This window comes from Artemia sp. Qi Xiang Cuo, chromosome 1, assembly GCF_049724085.1.
Source record: "Artemia sp. Qi Xiang Cuo chromosome 1, ASM4972408v1, whole genome shotgun sequence".
NCBI lineage: Eukaryota > Metazoa > Arthropoda > Branchiopoda > Anostraca > Artemiidae > Artemia > Artemia sp. Qi Xiang Cuo.
Window position 1 is genome coordinate 99,186,926 of NC_142794.1, and position 14,705 is coordinate 99,201,630.

Below are 14,705 nucleotides of genomic sequence, written 5' to 3' on the forward strand. Positions count from 1 at the left end.
AGAGTTGGAGAATGGGAAGTGTGATTTTGTCAGTTCCGTTTTTGAGTTCTTTTATACAGCGTGTAGTGAATACAGTAAGACTTTTTTTATACTATGTACTCTTTTAACTTTTCAGCTTAGGTCGAGTCTAAAGAGATAGTTAGAAATCTTATCGGTAAACTTTGGCTTTAAATAAATAGACAAGATAATATTGAAAATAAGACGCGCGAAATTGATTTTTCAGGAAAATTTGCAAATAATAGAAAACTTGAGAACACTTTTAATGAATATGAGACGCTAACAAGTACAGGCCAAATCGAAACGCTGATCGTACCAGAAAAAAATGAGACGAAATTTATTGCACGCGCTTTTCCTCGGAAAGTTCGAGAAATTTTAGTAGAATATGAAAAACCAAATGTCGCAGTCCAGTTCCCATTTGATGACAAAATGTTTGTTGCTGCGGTAAGAATAAAAAGACTAAAAGAGAGAAGAAAGATATTAAGCGAAACTACAATAAAGAAAGGCAGTCGAAGATGGACACTGGAGTCCATTTCAGATTTCATGACGATTTATTTAATGCTACTACAAAATAAATGAAAAATAAGAGGGAGAAAAGAGATATTAAACGGAGCTACAATGAAGAAATGCAGTCAAAGATGGTGGACACTGGAGTCCAAATCAGATTTAACGATAATTTATTATTTTGCGCGAATGACAAAACTGAGAAAAGTAGAGATGAAAAGAGAAGTTCAGAAAAAAGACAAACTTTGGAGATTCAGTATGCTGTGGAGAAAAATAAAAAACTATCTGGGCTGTGCCTAGCTAAAATAAATAATAGAGGGGAAAAAGAGGTCCAAGACCCATAGGGAAAATTGCAAAATTACAATAAAACGGAAAAACTTAGGAGGGAGGAGAAGACCCATGACAAATTAAGAGAAACTACAGATAATCTTGACATAGAATTGACTTGTCAACAACGGGTTGAAAGATTGAAAGGCACTGAATTTTGGGTTGGATCTAAGAAATTTGGGAAGGAATCTGATATTGGTCTGATCAACTCAAAAGAGGGTTTGTTTCTTTATGAGGAGGAGGATTCCCTTGGGAATGATCCCTGCGGGAAGTCGTGAAAGACTGCCCTTTTCCTCGATACACAACTCGCCGACCAGTTTTGATCCCTTTACTGAAGCCTTGTCTTTCCAGTCCTTAATTTCATTTTCATCCATCATTACCAGGTATTACTCATTCGATTATTTTAGGGGACAAGACCCAGAAAAAAAGTGACTCAAGGTTCGCTCAGATTCTTACTTTGTTTTCCAGGACTCCTGTCGGTTCCACTGGGCTGTGCATTTTTAGTCTTAGACTCTTTGAAATTATGCCAAGGGGCAATTTACTTTTTTTATTGAGATGTGGGTTTGTTTCCACAGATGGAAATTAAGAGGCTAGTGCAGCCAATTTTTCACTATGGCTGGCATCATCGAAAGTGCCTGGAACTGATTCTCTGCTCCTCTCAAATGTAAATTCGTGAGAGCAAGAAAATTTTTGTTTTTGATTGTGCTGTGCACAATGAATTTCTACGAATCTTGGGGACTTCAACTTTGAAAACCAAATACGGATGTTAGACAATCTAGACCATGGTGGTCCTACAGTAGAGACGTGTTGAGGACGACCGATCCAGAGCCAAGCGGTGGAAGCACAGGCATTGGTAGAAGAGAAGATAAACAAGTTTAGTGATTTTAAGTTTGGTGTTATTTATTTTATGTCTGAGTTTCCAGCCAATCCACCGGAGATGCGAGCCATTTATCTTAGGAGGGCGGTGTTGGAACCCTTGGTCCAAGTTTGTTCAGATAAATGTCCCTCCCAGATTCCTTTCTTTTCGCCCCTTAATTATTTTCCTTCCCCGAGTAATAAACATTAATTTTCCTTTTATTTTGTGACGCCATTTTGGGTCCATCTTAATTGCGTAGTCGCTTAATAGACCATGAGGTAAGAAATTGCGCAGTTAGGGAGGTTGACCAGTAAGTTAGTAAGTCCTTGGATTGGCTGGGAAAATTCACCCACCACCCCCATCACCCAACTCGCGGCTGAGAGAGTTGGAGAATGTGAAGTGTGATTTTGTCAGTTCCGTTTTTGAGTTCTTTTATACAGCGTGCTGTGAATACAATAAGACTTTTTTTATACTATGTACTCTTCTAACTTTTCAGCTTAGGTCGAGTCTTAAGAGATAGTTAGAAATCTTATAGGTAAACTTTGGCTTTAAATGTGGCCCTAGACCATCCGATCACGCTAGTATATACGGAACCGTTGGAGTAACCGCGGAAATCCCTCTATTTTGGGGCCGACGAGGGATCTCCCCCTCCAGTAAGTGGCATAGCAACTCTTTGCGCCATTTTTGCCTTTAAAAGTGGTGACCCCGCACCTTAAACCTCCAATAAGTGGTGCCAGCGTACGCCCACCATCCAATAATTGCCAATAATACTACTAAGGTAAGTGAAGCTGCCCACCTGATCAATCTTTTCATTACCCAACGTCACCTTTTCATCTTCACTTATTCCTAACCTTAGTGACTTAGTCTTCTTAAAATTAATTTTCAAACCTATTCTAGCGCCCTGTACTAGCAAAACCTCTAAAACTTCATTCATTTTGCTCAAACTTTCATCTAGGATGCTTAGATCATCAGCATAATCTAAGTCCAGGAGAGTTTTTCCTCCCCATTTGATTCCGTGGTCTCCCATTGCCTTTCCTGTGCTCATTAAGACAACGTCCATCAAAATAATCCATATAAAGGGGGATAGAACACAACCCTGCTTAACTCCTGATTTAATACAAAACCAGCTGCTAACCTCATTTCCTACTTTAACCGCAGCAGTGTCCCAGGTAGAAATATGATGTTATTACTGGGAGATTTTAACGCCCAGGTTGGTAGAAATAAGGATAGATGGTATCCCAGCTTAGGTAAATTTGGTGTAGGAAAAGAAAACAGTAATGGATACAGACTTTTGCAATTTTGTAGGTATAACAATCTAGTTATAACCAATACGGTGTTTGGTCATAAAATGGCTCATAAGCTAACATGGTATTCACGTGATGGTAAGACAGCAAACCTTATTGATTATGTTATAGTAAACCGAAGACTGGCAGGATCAATACAAGATACTAGGGTATATAGGAGTGCTGTTATTGATGTTAAAAGTAAAGATCACCATCTAGTAGTGTCAAGGGTTAATTTAAAGCTGAAATATCGGAAGGGTAATTACCTCCCGGGAAGTTATGATGTTAGTAGACTCCAGGATGAGAATTTGAGAGAAGCTTTCCAGGAACAGTTGAATACTAAACTTGAGAGTTTAGAATTTGATAATGTGGAAGATGGTTGGAATAATTTTAGAAAAATAATTTGTGAAGCTGGTGAAGGTATGTTAGGGAAGAAAGCTATTACTGTAACTGAGAATGTTCGTGAAACTGCTTTATGTTTAATAGAAAGCAGAAAGGACTTGTACAAGAATTATCTGAGTGATAGATCGCATGAAAACAAAAGAAATGTAAAGAAAGTGGAGAAAGCATTGAAATATGAACTAAGGAGGTGTGAAGTGGAGGCCATGGATAAAATTGCCGAGGATTTAGAAGATGCAGCTAGACGGCATAATAGTAAAATATTGTACTGGCACTTAAACAAATTGAGAGGTAGTAGTCAATCCGGATTTGTCCCAGTTAAAGATAGGAATGGGGTGGCAATTAGCGATAAGGAAAAAGCTAGAGAGAGATGGGCCGAACATTTTGAGAACTTGCTTAACCGAGATAAAGTTGCAGGAAAAAATATAGAGGAAAATGAAAAAGTTTGGGATACCTTGGATGTGAAGGAAGATTTGTTTTATGAGGAGGAATTAGCAACAGTACTAAAAGGATTAAAGAATAATAAGGCTCCAGGTGCTGATAGGGTGGTAAATGAGTTTCTTAAATATGGTGGCTCTGAGGTGAGAAATAAGTTATTGGAGATTATGAATATGATTTTTTGAAAAAGGGGAAGTGCCTAACGATTTTAGGAAAACCTTAATTAAACCACTTTAGAAGAAAGGTGAAAAAAGTGAATGTGGTAATTATCGAGGCATTTGTCTGGTTTCTGTAGGTAGTAAAGTACTTAGTAATATGATACTTTTTAGACTGAGAGATGCCGTAGACTAAGTTTTAAGAGAAGAGCAGTGCGGTTTTAGAAAAAGTAGAGGATGTGTTGACCAAATTTTAACTCTTAGGTTAATAATTGAGAAGTGACTAAGTTTTCAAACGCCTTTGGCCATCAGTTTTATAGATTATGAGCAAGCGTTCAATTCTGTTGATAGAAGAGCGTTAGCAAAGGTTTTATCCTTGTATGGTATACGAGACAAATACATTAAAGTGATTAGTGCTATGTACGAGATTAACACTGCTGCGGTCAAGGTAGGAAATGGGGTTAGCAGCTAGTTTTGCATTAAATCAAGAGTTAAGTAGGGTTATTTTCTATCCCCCTTTTCATGGATCATTTTGATTGATTTTGTCTTAAGAAGCATGGGAAAGGTAATAGGAGACTACAGAATCAACTGAGGAGGAAAAACAATTACCTACTTATATAATACTGCTGATCTAAGCATCATAGAGGGAAGTGTAAGCGAAATAAATAAACTGCTAGAGGTTTTGCGAGTTCAGGGTGCTAGAGTTGGTTTGAAAATTAATGTTAGGAAGACTAAGTCACTAAGGCTAGGAATAAGTGAAGATGAAAAGGTGACGTTGGGTAATGAAAGGATTGATCAGGTGGGCAGCTTCACTTACCTTGGTAGTATTATTAGTAAAGATGGTGGGAGCAGTGAAGATATTAAAAATAGAATAGCCAAGGCTCAGGGTGTTTTTTCACAGTTAAAAAAAGTCTGGAAGAATAGGAAGATAAGTCTACAAACCAAGATTAGAATCTTAGAAGCTACAGTGATGACAGTGGTCAAATATGGCTCTGAAGCATGGACGCTCCGAAAAGCGGATGAAGATTTGCTAGATGTTTTCCAGAGAAATTGCTTAAGGATTGTTCTGGGTACCCGGCTGACTGACCGTATTTCAAACAATAGGCTATACGAAAAATGTGGTTCAATACCGCTTTCTAGGACTATAATGAAAGAAAAGGTTGAGGTGGTTAGGGCATGTTGTGCGGATGAAGGATGACAGATTGCCGAAGATTGTTCTTTTCGGCCAACCATCTAGGGCTAAACGGAAAGCAGATCGTCCCCGTCTGGGGTGGGAGGACGTCATAAAGAAAGATTTAAAGGAAATGGGAACTTCGTGGGCGGGTGTAAAAAGGGAGGCTTTGAATAGATTGGGGTGGAGGAGGAGCTTGCGTAGCTGTGTTGGCCTCAGGCGGCTTGGTGCTGCGATGAGTTGTTAGTAGTAATAGTGTTATTCTCTTACATAGCACTAATCACTTTAATGTATTTGTCTGGTATACCATACAAGGATAAAACCTTTACTAAAGCTCTTCTATCAACAGAATCGAACGCTTGCTCGTAATTTATAAAACTGAGGACCAAATGCGTTTGAAAACTTAGGCATTTCTCAATTATTAGCCTAAGAGTGAAAATTTGGTCGACACATCCTATACCTTTTCTAAAACCGCATTGCTCTTCTCTTAAAACTTTGTCAACAGCATCTCTCAGTTTAAAAAGTATCATATTACTAAGCAATTTACTATCTACAGAGACCAGACTAATGCCTCGATAATTACCACACTCACTTTTATCACCTTTCTTATAGTGTGGCTTAAATAAGGTTTTCCTAAAACCGTTAGGTACTTCCCCCTTTTCAAAAATACTATTCATAATCTTCAGTAACTTATTTCTAACCTCAGAGCCACCATATTTAAGAAACTCATTTATCACCCTTTCAGCACCTGGAGCCTTATTATTTTTTAATCCTTTTAGTACTATCGCTAATTCTTCCTCACAAAACAAATCTTCCTTCACATCCAAGGTATCACAAACTTTTTCATTTTCCTCTATATATTTTCCTGCAACTCTATCTCGGTTAAGCAAATTCTCAAAATGTTCTGCCCATCTCTCTTTGACTCTTTCCTTATCACTAATTGCTGCCCCATTTCTATGTTTAAGTGGGACAAGTCCAGATTGACTACTCCTTCTCAGTTTATTAACATGCCAGTACAGTATTTTACTATTATGCCGTCTAGCTGCATTTTCCAGATCCTCGGCAATTTCATCCGTGGTCTCCACTTCACAACGCCTTAATTCATATCTTAATGCTTTCTCCACTTTCTTTACATTCCTTTTAGTTTCATATGATCTATCACTCAGATGATTTTTGTACAAGTCCTTTCTCCTTTCTATTAAACATAAAGCTTTTTCACTAATATTCTTAGCTGTATTTCTAGCTTTCTTCCCAAGACACCTTCAGGAACTTCACAAATTATTTTTCTAAAATTATTCAAACCATCTTCCACATTATCAAATTTTAAACTCTTAAGTTTAGTATTCAACTGTTCCTGGAAGGTTTCTCTTAAATTCTCATTCTGGAGTCTACCAACATCATAACTTCCCGGGAGGTAGTTACCCTTCCGATATTTCAGCTTTAAATTAACCCTTGACACTACTAGATGGTAATCTTTACTATTAACATAAATAACGGAACTCCTAGGCTATATACCCTAGTAGCCTATCTTGTATTGATCCTGCCAGTCTTTGGTTTACTATAACATAATCAATAAAGTTAGCTGTCTTACCATCACTTGAATACCATGTTAATTTATGAGCCATTTTATGACCAAACACCGTATTGGTTATAACTGGATTGTTATACCTACTAAATTGCAAAAGTCTGTATCCATTACTGTTTCCTTTTCCTATACCAAATTTACCTAGGCTAGGATACCATCTATCCTTATTTCTGCCAACCTGGGCGTTAAAATCTCCCAGTAATAACTAATTCCTCCTCACAACACAAATCTTCCTTCACATCCAAGGTATCACAAACTTTTTCATTTTCCTCTATATCTCTTCCTGCAACTCTATCTCGGTTAGGCAAATTCTCAAAATGTTCGGCCCTTCTCTCTTTATTTTTTCCTTATCAGTAATTGTGGCCCCATTCCTATCTTTAACTGGGACATGTCCGCATTAACTACTTCCTCTCAAGTTATTAACATGCCAGCACAATATGTCAGCATTACATTGTTTACCTGCATCTTTCATATTCTTATCAAGTTTATCCATAACCACCAAGTTACACCTCCTTAGTTTACATTACAATACTTTCTCCACTTTCTTTACATTCCTTTTGTTTTCATATGATCTATCACTCAGATAATTCTTGTACAAGTCCTTTCTCCTTTGTACTAAACAAAAAGATTTTTCACTAATATTCTTAGCTGTATTTCTAGCTTTCTTCCCCAAGACACCTTCAGGAACTTCACAAATTATTTTTCTAAAATTATTCAAACCATCTTCCACATTATCAAATTTTAAACTCTTAAGTTTAGTATTCAACTGTTCCTGGAAGGTTTCTCTCAAATTCTCATTCTGGAGTCTACCAACATCATAACTTCCCGGGAGGTAGTTACCCTTCCGATATATCAGCTTTAAATTAACCCTTGACACTACTAGATGGTGATCTTTACTATTAACATAAATAACGGAACTCCTAGGCTATATACCCTAGTAGCCTATCTTGTATTGATCCTGCCAGTCTTCGGTTTACTATAAAATAGTCAATAAAGTTAGCTGTCTTACCATCACGTGAATACCATGTTAATTTATGAGCCATTTTATGACCAAACACTGTATTGGTTATAACTGGATTGTTATACCTACTAAATTGCAAAAGTCTGTATCTATTACTGTTTTCTTTTCCTATACCAAATTTACCTAGGCTAGGATACCATCTATCCCTATTTCTGCCAACCTGGGCGTTAAAATCTCCCAGTAATAACATCATATTTCTACCTGGGAACCTGTCTATTTGCTTCTGTAACTGTAAGTAAAATTCATCTGAGTCACTAGTATCTCTGTGAGTCGGTTCTACAGGGATTGTACTACTATAACTGATACCCTGAGCTTTTTAGTGATAAAATGAATGATTAGTATTCTATTATTAATAACTTTCCAGTCTAACCAAGGCTTAGCAGCTTCCTTATTCATCATGACTCTACTCCCTGTATATGTACCCCATCCTTCCTGCTTGAATAAACAAATTCCATATCACATAATTTCATACTTCCTACCCCTGAGATATGAGTTTCAGAAACTCCTAATAAGTCCAGCTCAAATCGCCTAAATTTGTCAGTCAAAATGTCAATACGATAGTCATCTTTTAACGTCGTAACATTCCAAGTTCCAGTTTTCATGTTCTTTAAATCATTGAAATTATTTTCGCCTCAGGAAAAGCAATGATCCCGGATACCAGTGCAGGACGGAGATCACATATCTTCTCAAGTCTACACCGTTAAACTGACAATCCACGGTCATTTGCTTCTTTTTTTTCAGTAAAGTACAAGTTATGTTCTGGTCTACACCCTTAACTTAATACCATTAACTGTACCATAAATATTGCAAATACGTCTGTTTTACCACTTTGATATATATATAGTATCTATTAAGTTTATTCAGCAACCTTCCTACCATTCCCTGAAAACAACAGCTTATGTGTTCATTATTGTTGTCACCAATCCTGGATAAGCTCCTGAAATATTGCAGATATACCCTTGTGACAACCTGGATGTGCATAGTGTCTTATGCTTCAGTTTAATTATCCCCCTTAACATTCCTTAAAAGTTTCAAATTAGTATCCTTAGTCATTCCTGAGATGTTTTAGATGCGACTTTTTGGTAACCTAGCAGAAGCAGGGGATCTGGCGGATTCCTCCTGAAATATTCACCCGCGAGAATTCCTCCTGGAAAATTCCCCCCTTTGTGAAAAAAGGGTAATTGCCCCTTGAAAAATTCTCACCACACGTAACATTGAACAGCCAAGGGAAAATTAAGACAAATAAAAAGAATGAAGAAAAGAATAGATTCTGGAGTATTTTACATATATTCCAAAATACATGTAGAATCTAAGGTCATAATCAAATAGTGTGTAATATCGAACTATAAGTAATGTGCGACTCGGGCTAATAGTTGCAAAACAATTGTAAAAATAATTAATGCATACAAATATTGGTTTTTATGCTAGTTTCAAATATATAGAGTTCATTGAATTTCATTTGACACGTCGAACGCAACAAACCTGAGAGAATGTGCCTGATTTTTCAAAAAAGGAGAAAAACCCCAAATAGGTAAGTGATCTTAAATGGAAATCAACCCTTATATTTATTATATTAAAGAATCCCACCGTAAACTTTCTCAAAATGTTGAATTTTGACATATTTTCCGAGAAGAAAGATTACGAATGCGTGTTAATTTTTTTTTCTTTTCTTTTCTTTTCCTCCCAGGAGTATCGTTTCGGATCGATGGTGCTAGAACATCAGGAGAGGGGTCTATCGAACGGAAATTAGAATTCTAGAGCTCTTTTAAAGTGACCAAAAGTAATTGCGTAGAAATTAATTGTTCCCATTTGCCACACTGCACAATCGTTCCTGAAAGGTGAAGTAGTCCATACAAGCAAAGGTACTTCAGACGGGAAAACCTTCCAATTGCTTGATGATCAGGGCTTGATGACATTTCGAAAACTTTCTTTTCTTAATTCCCCACGAAGGGAAGGGGGGCATTCGTACATACCAGGGGAAAGAATTAACTGTGGGAATATATGTGGGGGAATGCAGTTGGAACCCAAAAACAGGAGTAGGTCTAACATCCCATAGGCCTTCTAGCAATCAGAATGTCATTTGTGCTATAAAAGAATTTCTTTCATGTAGTGTGTTTATATTTTTTTAACATCAATATATATATATATATATATATATATATATATATATATATATATATATATATATATATATATATATATATATATATATATATATATATATATATATATATATATATATATATATATATATATATATATATATATATATATATATATATATATATATATATATATATATATATATATATATATATATATATATATATATATATATATATATATATATATATATATATATATATATATATATATATATATATATATATATATATATATATATATATATATATATATATATATATATATATATATATATATATATATATATATATATATATATATATATATATATATATATATATATATATATATATATATATATATATATATATATATATATATATATATATATATATATATATATATATACTACTACTACTACTACTACTACTACTACTACTAACAACAACTCATCGCAGCACCAAGCCGCTTGAGGCCAACACAGCTATGCACGCTCCTCCTCCACCCCAATCTATTCAAAGCCTCCCTTTTTACACCCGCCCACGAAGTTCCCATTTCCTTTTAATCTTTCTTTGTGACGTCCTCCACCCCAGACGGGGACGACCTGCTTTCCGTTTAGCCCTAGATGGTTGGCCGAAAAGAACAATCTTCGGCAATCTGTCATCCTTCATCCGCACAACATGCCCTAACCACCTCAACCTTTCTTTCATTATAGATCTAGAAAGCGGTATTGAACCACATTTTTCGTATAGCCTATTGTTTGAAATACGGTCAGTCAGCCGGGTACCCAGAACAGTCTTTAAGTAATTTCTCTTGAAAACATTTAGCAAATATTCATCCGGTTTGTGGAGCGTCCGTGCTTCAGAGCCATATTTTACAACTGTCATCATTGTAGCTTCTAATATTCTAATCTTGGTTTGCAGACTTATCTTCGTATTCTTTCAGACATTTTTTAGCTGTGAAAAAACACCCTGAGCCTTGGCTATTCTATTTTTAACATCTTCACTGCTTCCACCATCTTTACTAATAATACTACCAAGGGAAGTGAAGCTGCCCACCTGATCAATCTTTTCATTACCCAACGTCACCTTTTCATCTTCACTTATTCCTAGCTTTAGTGACTTAGTCTTCCTAACATTATTTTCAAACTAATACTAGCACCCTGAACTCGCAAAACCTCTAAAACTTCATTCATTTTGCTCACACTTTCATCTAGGATGCTTAAATCATCAGCATAATCCAAGTCCAGGAGACCCATTGCCTTTTCTGTGCTCCTTAAAACAAAGTCCATCAAAATAATCCATATAAAGGGGGATAGAACACAACCCTGCTTAACTCCTGATTTAATACAAAACCAGCTGCTAACCTCATTTCCTACCTTAACCGCAGCAGTGTTATATATATATATATATATATATATATATATATATATGTCTCTCTCTCTCTCTCTCTCTCTCTCTATCTCTATCTCTCTCTCTCTCTCTCTCACTATCTCTCTCTCTCTCTCGCTCTCTCTCTCTCTCTCTCTCTCATATATATATATATATATATATATATATATATATATATATACATACATACATACATACATACATACATACATACATACATACACATACATACATACATACACATACATACATACATACATACATATATATATATATATATATATATATATATATATATATATATATATATATATATATATATATATATATATATATATATATATATATATATATATATATATATATATATATATATATATATATATATATATATATATATATATATATATATATATATACATACATACATACATATATACATATATATATATATATATATATATATATATATATATATATATATATATATATATATATATATATATATATATATATATATATATATATATATATATATATATATACGAGAAACATTATTTCCAAATATTATATTTGTTTAAAAAAATTGATCCCATTTATTAAAAAATTCTGATTTGTCATTAAAAAATAATAAATCAAACAGTTCGTGGTAACGAACTGTAAGTAAGGAGCACCCCGGCTCAATAGTAGCCAGAATCTTGATACCAATAGATACATAAAAAGAATCAGATTCTAATTCTGATTTCAAATATATAAGTTTCATTAAGTTTAGTATTACCCATTAAAGGCAGAGTGTCTAAGGAAATTTGCCATATTTTTGAAAAAAGGGAGAAACAACCCCAAAAGTCATAGAACTTTAGTGAAAATCACACCATCAGATTCAGCGTATCAGAAAACCCTACTATAAAAGTTTCAAGCTCATATCTGCAAAAATGTGGAATTTTGCATTTTTTGCCAGAAGAAAGATCACGGATGCGTGCTTATTTATATATTTTATTTTTTTTATTATTTTTTCCCCAGGGGTGATCGTATCGATCCTGTAGTCCTAAAATATCATGAAAGGGCTCATCTGAACGGAAATAAAAAGTTCTAGTGTCCTTTTAAGTGACCAAAAAAGTTGGAGGGCAACTTGGCCCCTTCCCACGCTCATTTTTCCCCGAAGTCACCCAATCAAAATTTTGAGATAGTCATTTTGTTCAGCATAGTCGAAAATCTAATAAGTATGTCTTTGAAGATGACTTAATCAACCATATTTCCCGGGGGAAGGGCTGCAAGTTATGAACTTTGCCCATTGTTTACATATACGTATTGGGTAATGGGAAGTATACCGACGCTTCAGGAGGGATTTTTTTCTGGTGGGGGGATTGGAGGAGGGGGTTGCAGGGGAGGATCTTTCCAAGGAGGATGTTTCCTTGGGGGAAGGGACATTTCTATGAAGGGGATGCCGGATTTCCCCGTATTATTTAAAAAAACGATCAGAAATTAAATAAAACAACAAGTTTTTTCAACTGAAAGTAAGGAGCAACGTTAAAACTTACAAACAGAAATTACTAGGTATATGAGGGGCTTCGCCCCCTAGTCAATACCTTGCCCTTTGCGCTACAGTTCTTTTAGTACTTTCGAAAGAGCTATCTATTCTAATTAACCTGCCTTTGTGATTCAGGGGTTTGTGATTCGAATAAAATTCGAACTTTAGCGTAAAGAGCGAGGTATTGACTAGGGGTAAACTCCCTAATATACGTAATAAAAACATACAAATATAGAAGTTCGTTACGTAAGTTAATTCGTAAGTTACGTCCGAACAAAATTTTGAGAAAGCCATTTAGCCCAAACAAATAAAATTAATATGCAAATTTCATTCTAATTGTTCATGTACGGTGAGCCAAAATAAAAGCTGCATTAATTAAAAACGTTCAGAAATTAAATTTTAAAAAACAAGTTTTTTTTTTAACTGATAATAAGGAGCGGCATTAAAACTTAAAACGAACCTAAATTATTCCGTATATGAAAGGGGCTGCCCCCTCCTCAACGCCTCGCTCTTTAAGCTAAATTTTTTTATTGTTTTAAAAAATAGCGTTGTGAAAAAGAGTCTAGCTTTAGTGTAAAGAGCGAGGCGTTGAGGAGGGGACAGCCCCTTTCATATACGGAATAATTTCTGTTCGTTTTAAGTTTTAATGTTGCTCCTTACTTTCAGTTAAAAAAACTTGTTTTTTTTTCTTTAATTTACATATAGTGTTGGTTAATGGGAAGTATACAGACGTTTCAGGAGGAATTTTTTTCCGGTAGGGGGGAGGGCTCGGAGGAGGGGGTAACGGGGGAAGATATTTCCATAGAGGATGTTTCCTTGGGGGAAGGGACATTTCTGTGAAGGGGGCGCCGGATTTCCCTGCATTATTAAAAACGATCAGAAATTAAATTAAAAAACAAGTTTTTTCCACTGAAACTAAGAAGCAACATTAAAACTTAAAACGAACAGAAATTATTAAGTATATGAGGGGTTTCGCCCCCTAGTCAATATCTCGCCCTTTACGCTAAAGTTTTTTTAGTACTTTCAAAAGCGATATCTATTCTAATTAACAAGCCTTTGTGATTCAGGGGTTTGTGATTCGATCAAAATTTGAACTTTAGCGTAAAGAGCGGGGTATTGACTAGGGAGAAAACTCTCTAATATACGTAACAAAAACATACGAATATAGAAGTTCGTTACGTAAGTTAATTCGTAAGTTACGTCAGAAAAAATTTCGAGAAAGCCATTTAGCCAAAATTAAATTAATATGTAAATTTCGTTTTTATTACTCATGTACGGTGAGCAAAAATCTAAGCTGCATTAATTCAAAAACATTCAGAAATTAAATAAAACAGCTAATTTTCTTAATTGAAAGTAAGGAGCGATATTAAAAATTAAAACGAACAGAAATTATTTCGTATATAAAAGGGGCTGTCCCCTGCTCATCGCCTCGCTCTTTACGCTAAAGTTTCACTCTGTCACACAAATTTGTTCTTTAAAACAATAAAAACTTTAGCGTAAAGAGCAAGGCGTTGAGGACGGGACAGCCCCTTTCATATACAGAATAATTTCTGTTCGTTTTAAGTTTTAATGTTGCTCCTTACTTTCAGTTAAAAAAAAAATTTATCTAATTAATAAATCAAGATTCAATGTAACCAGATTTGTTCCCAGTTGAGATTCTTTTCCTTCTGAAAGTTTAATTGATTTCTTTGAGGCGTGAAATTTTAATCAGGTCAACATAAAAAAAGAACTTTTCACTAAGAATCAATGCAGCCGCACTTCTTTCAAACATTTTTGTTTCACCAGCGACGAACCAACCAACGATGAACGGTATAAACCAAATATAGAAAAGCATTTTAGTTGTAAAATCTGTTTATTGAACAGGCTAATCATGGATCAAAATTAGCTTTCCATTTTTGGAAAAGA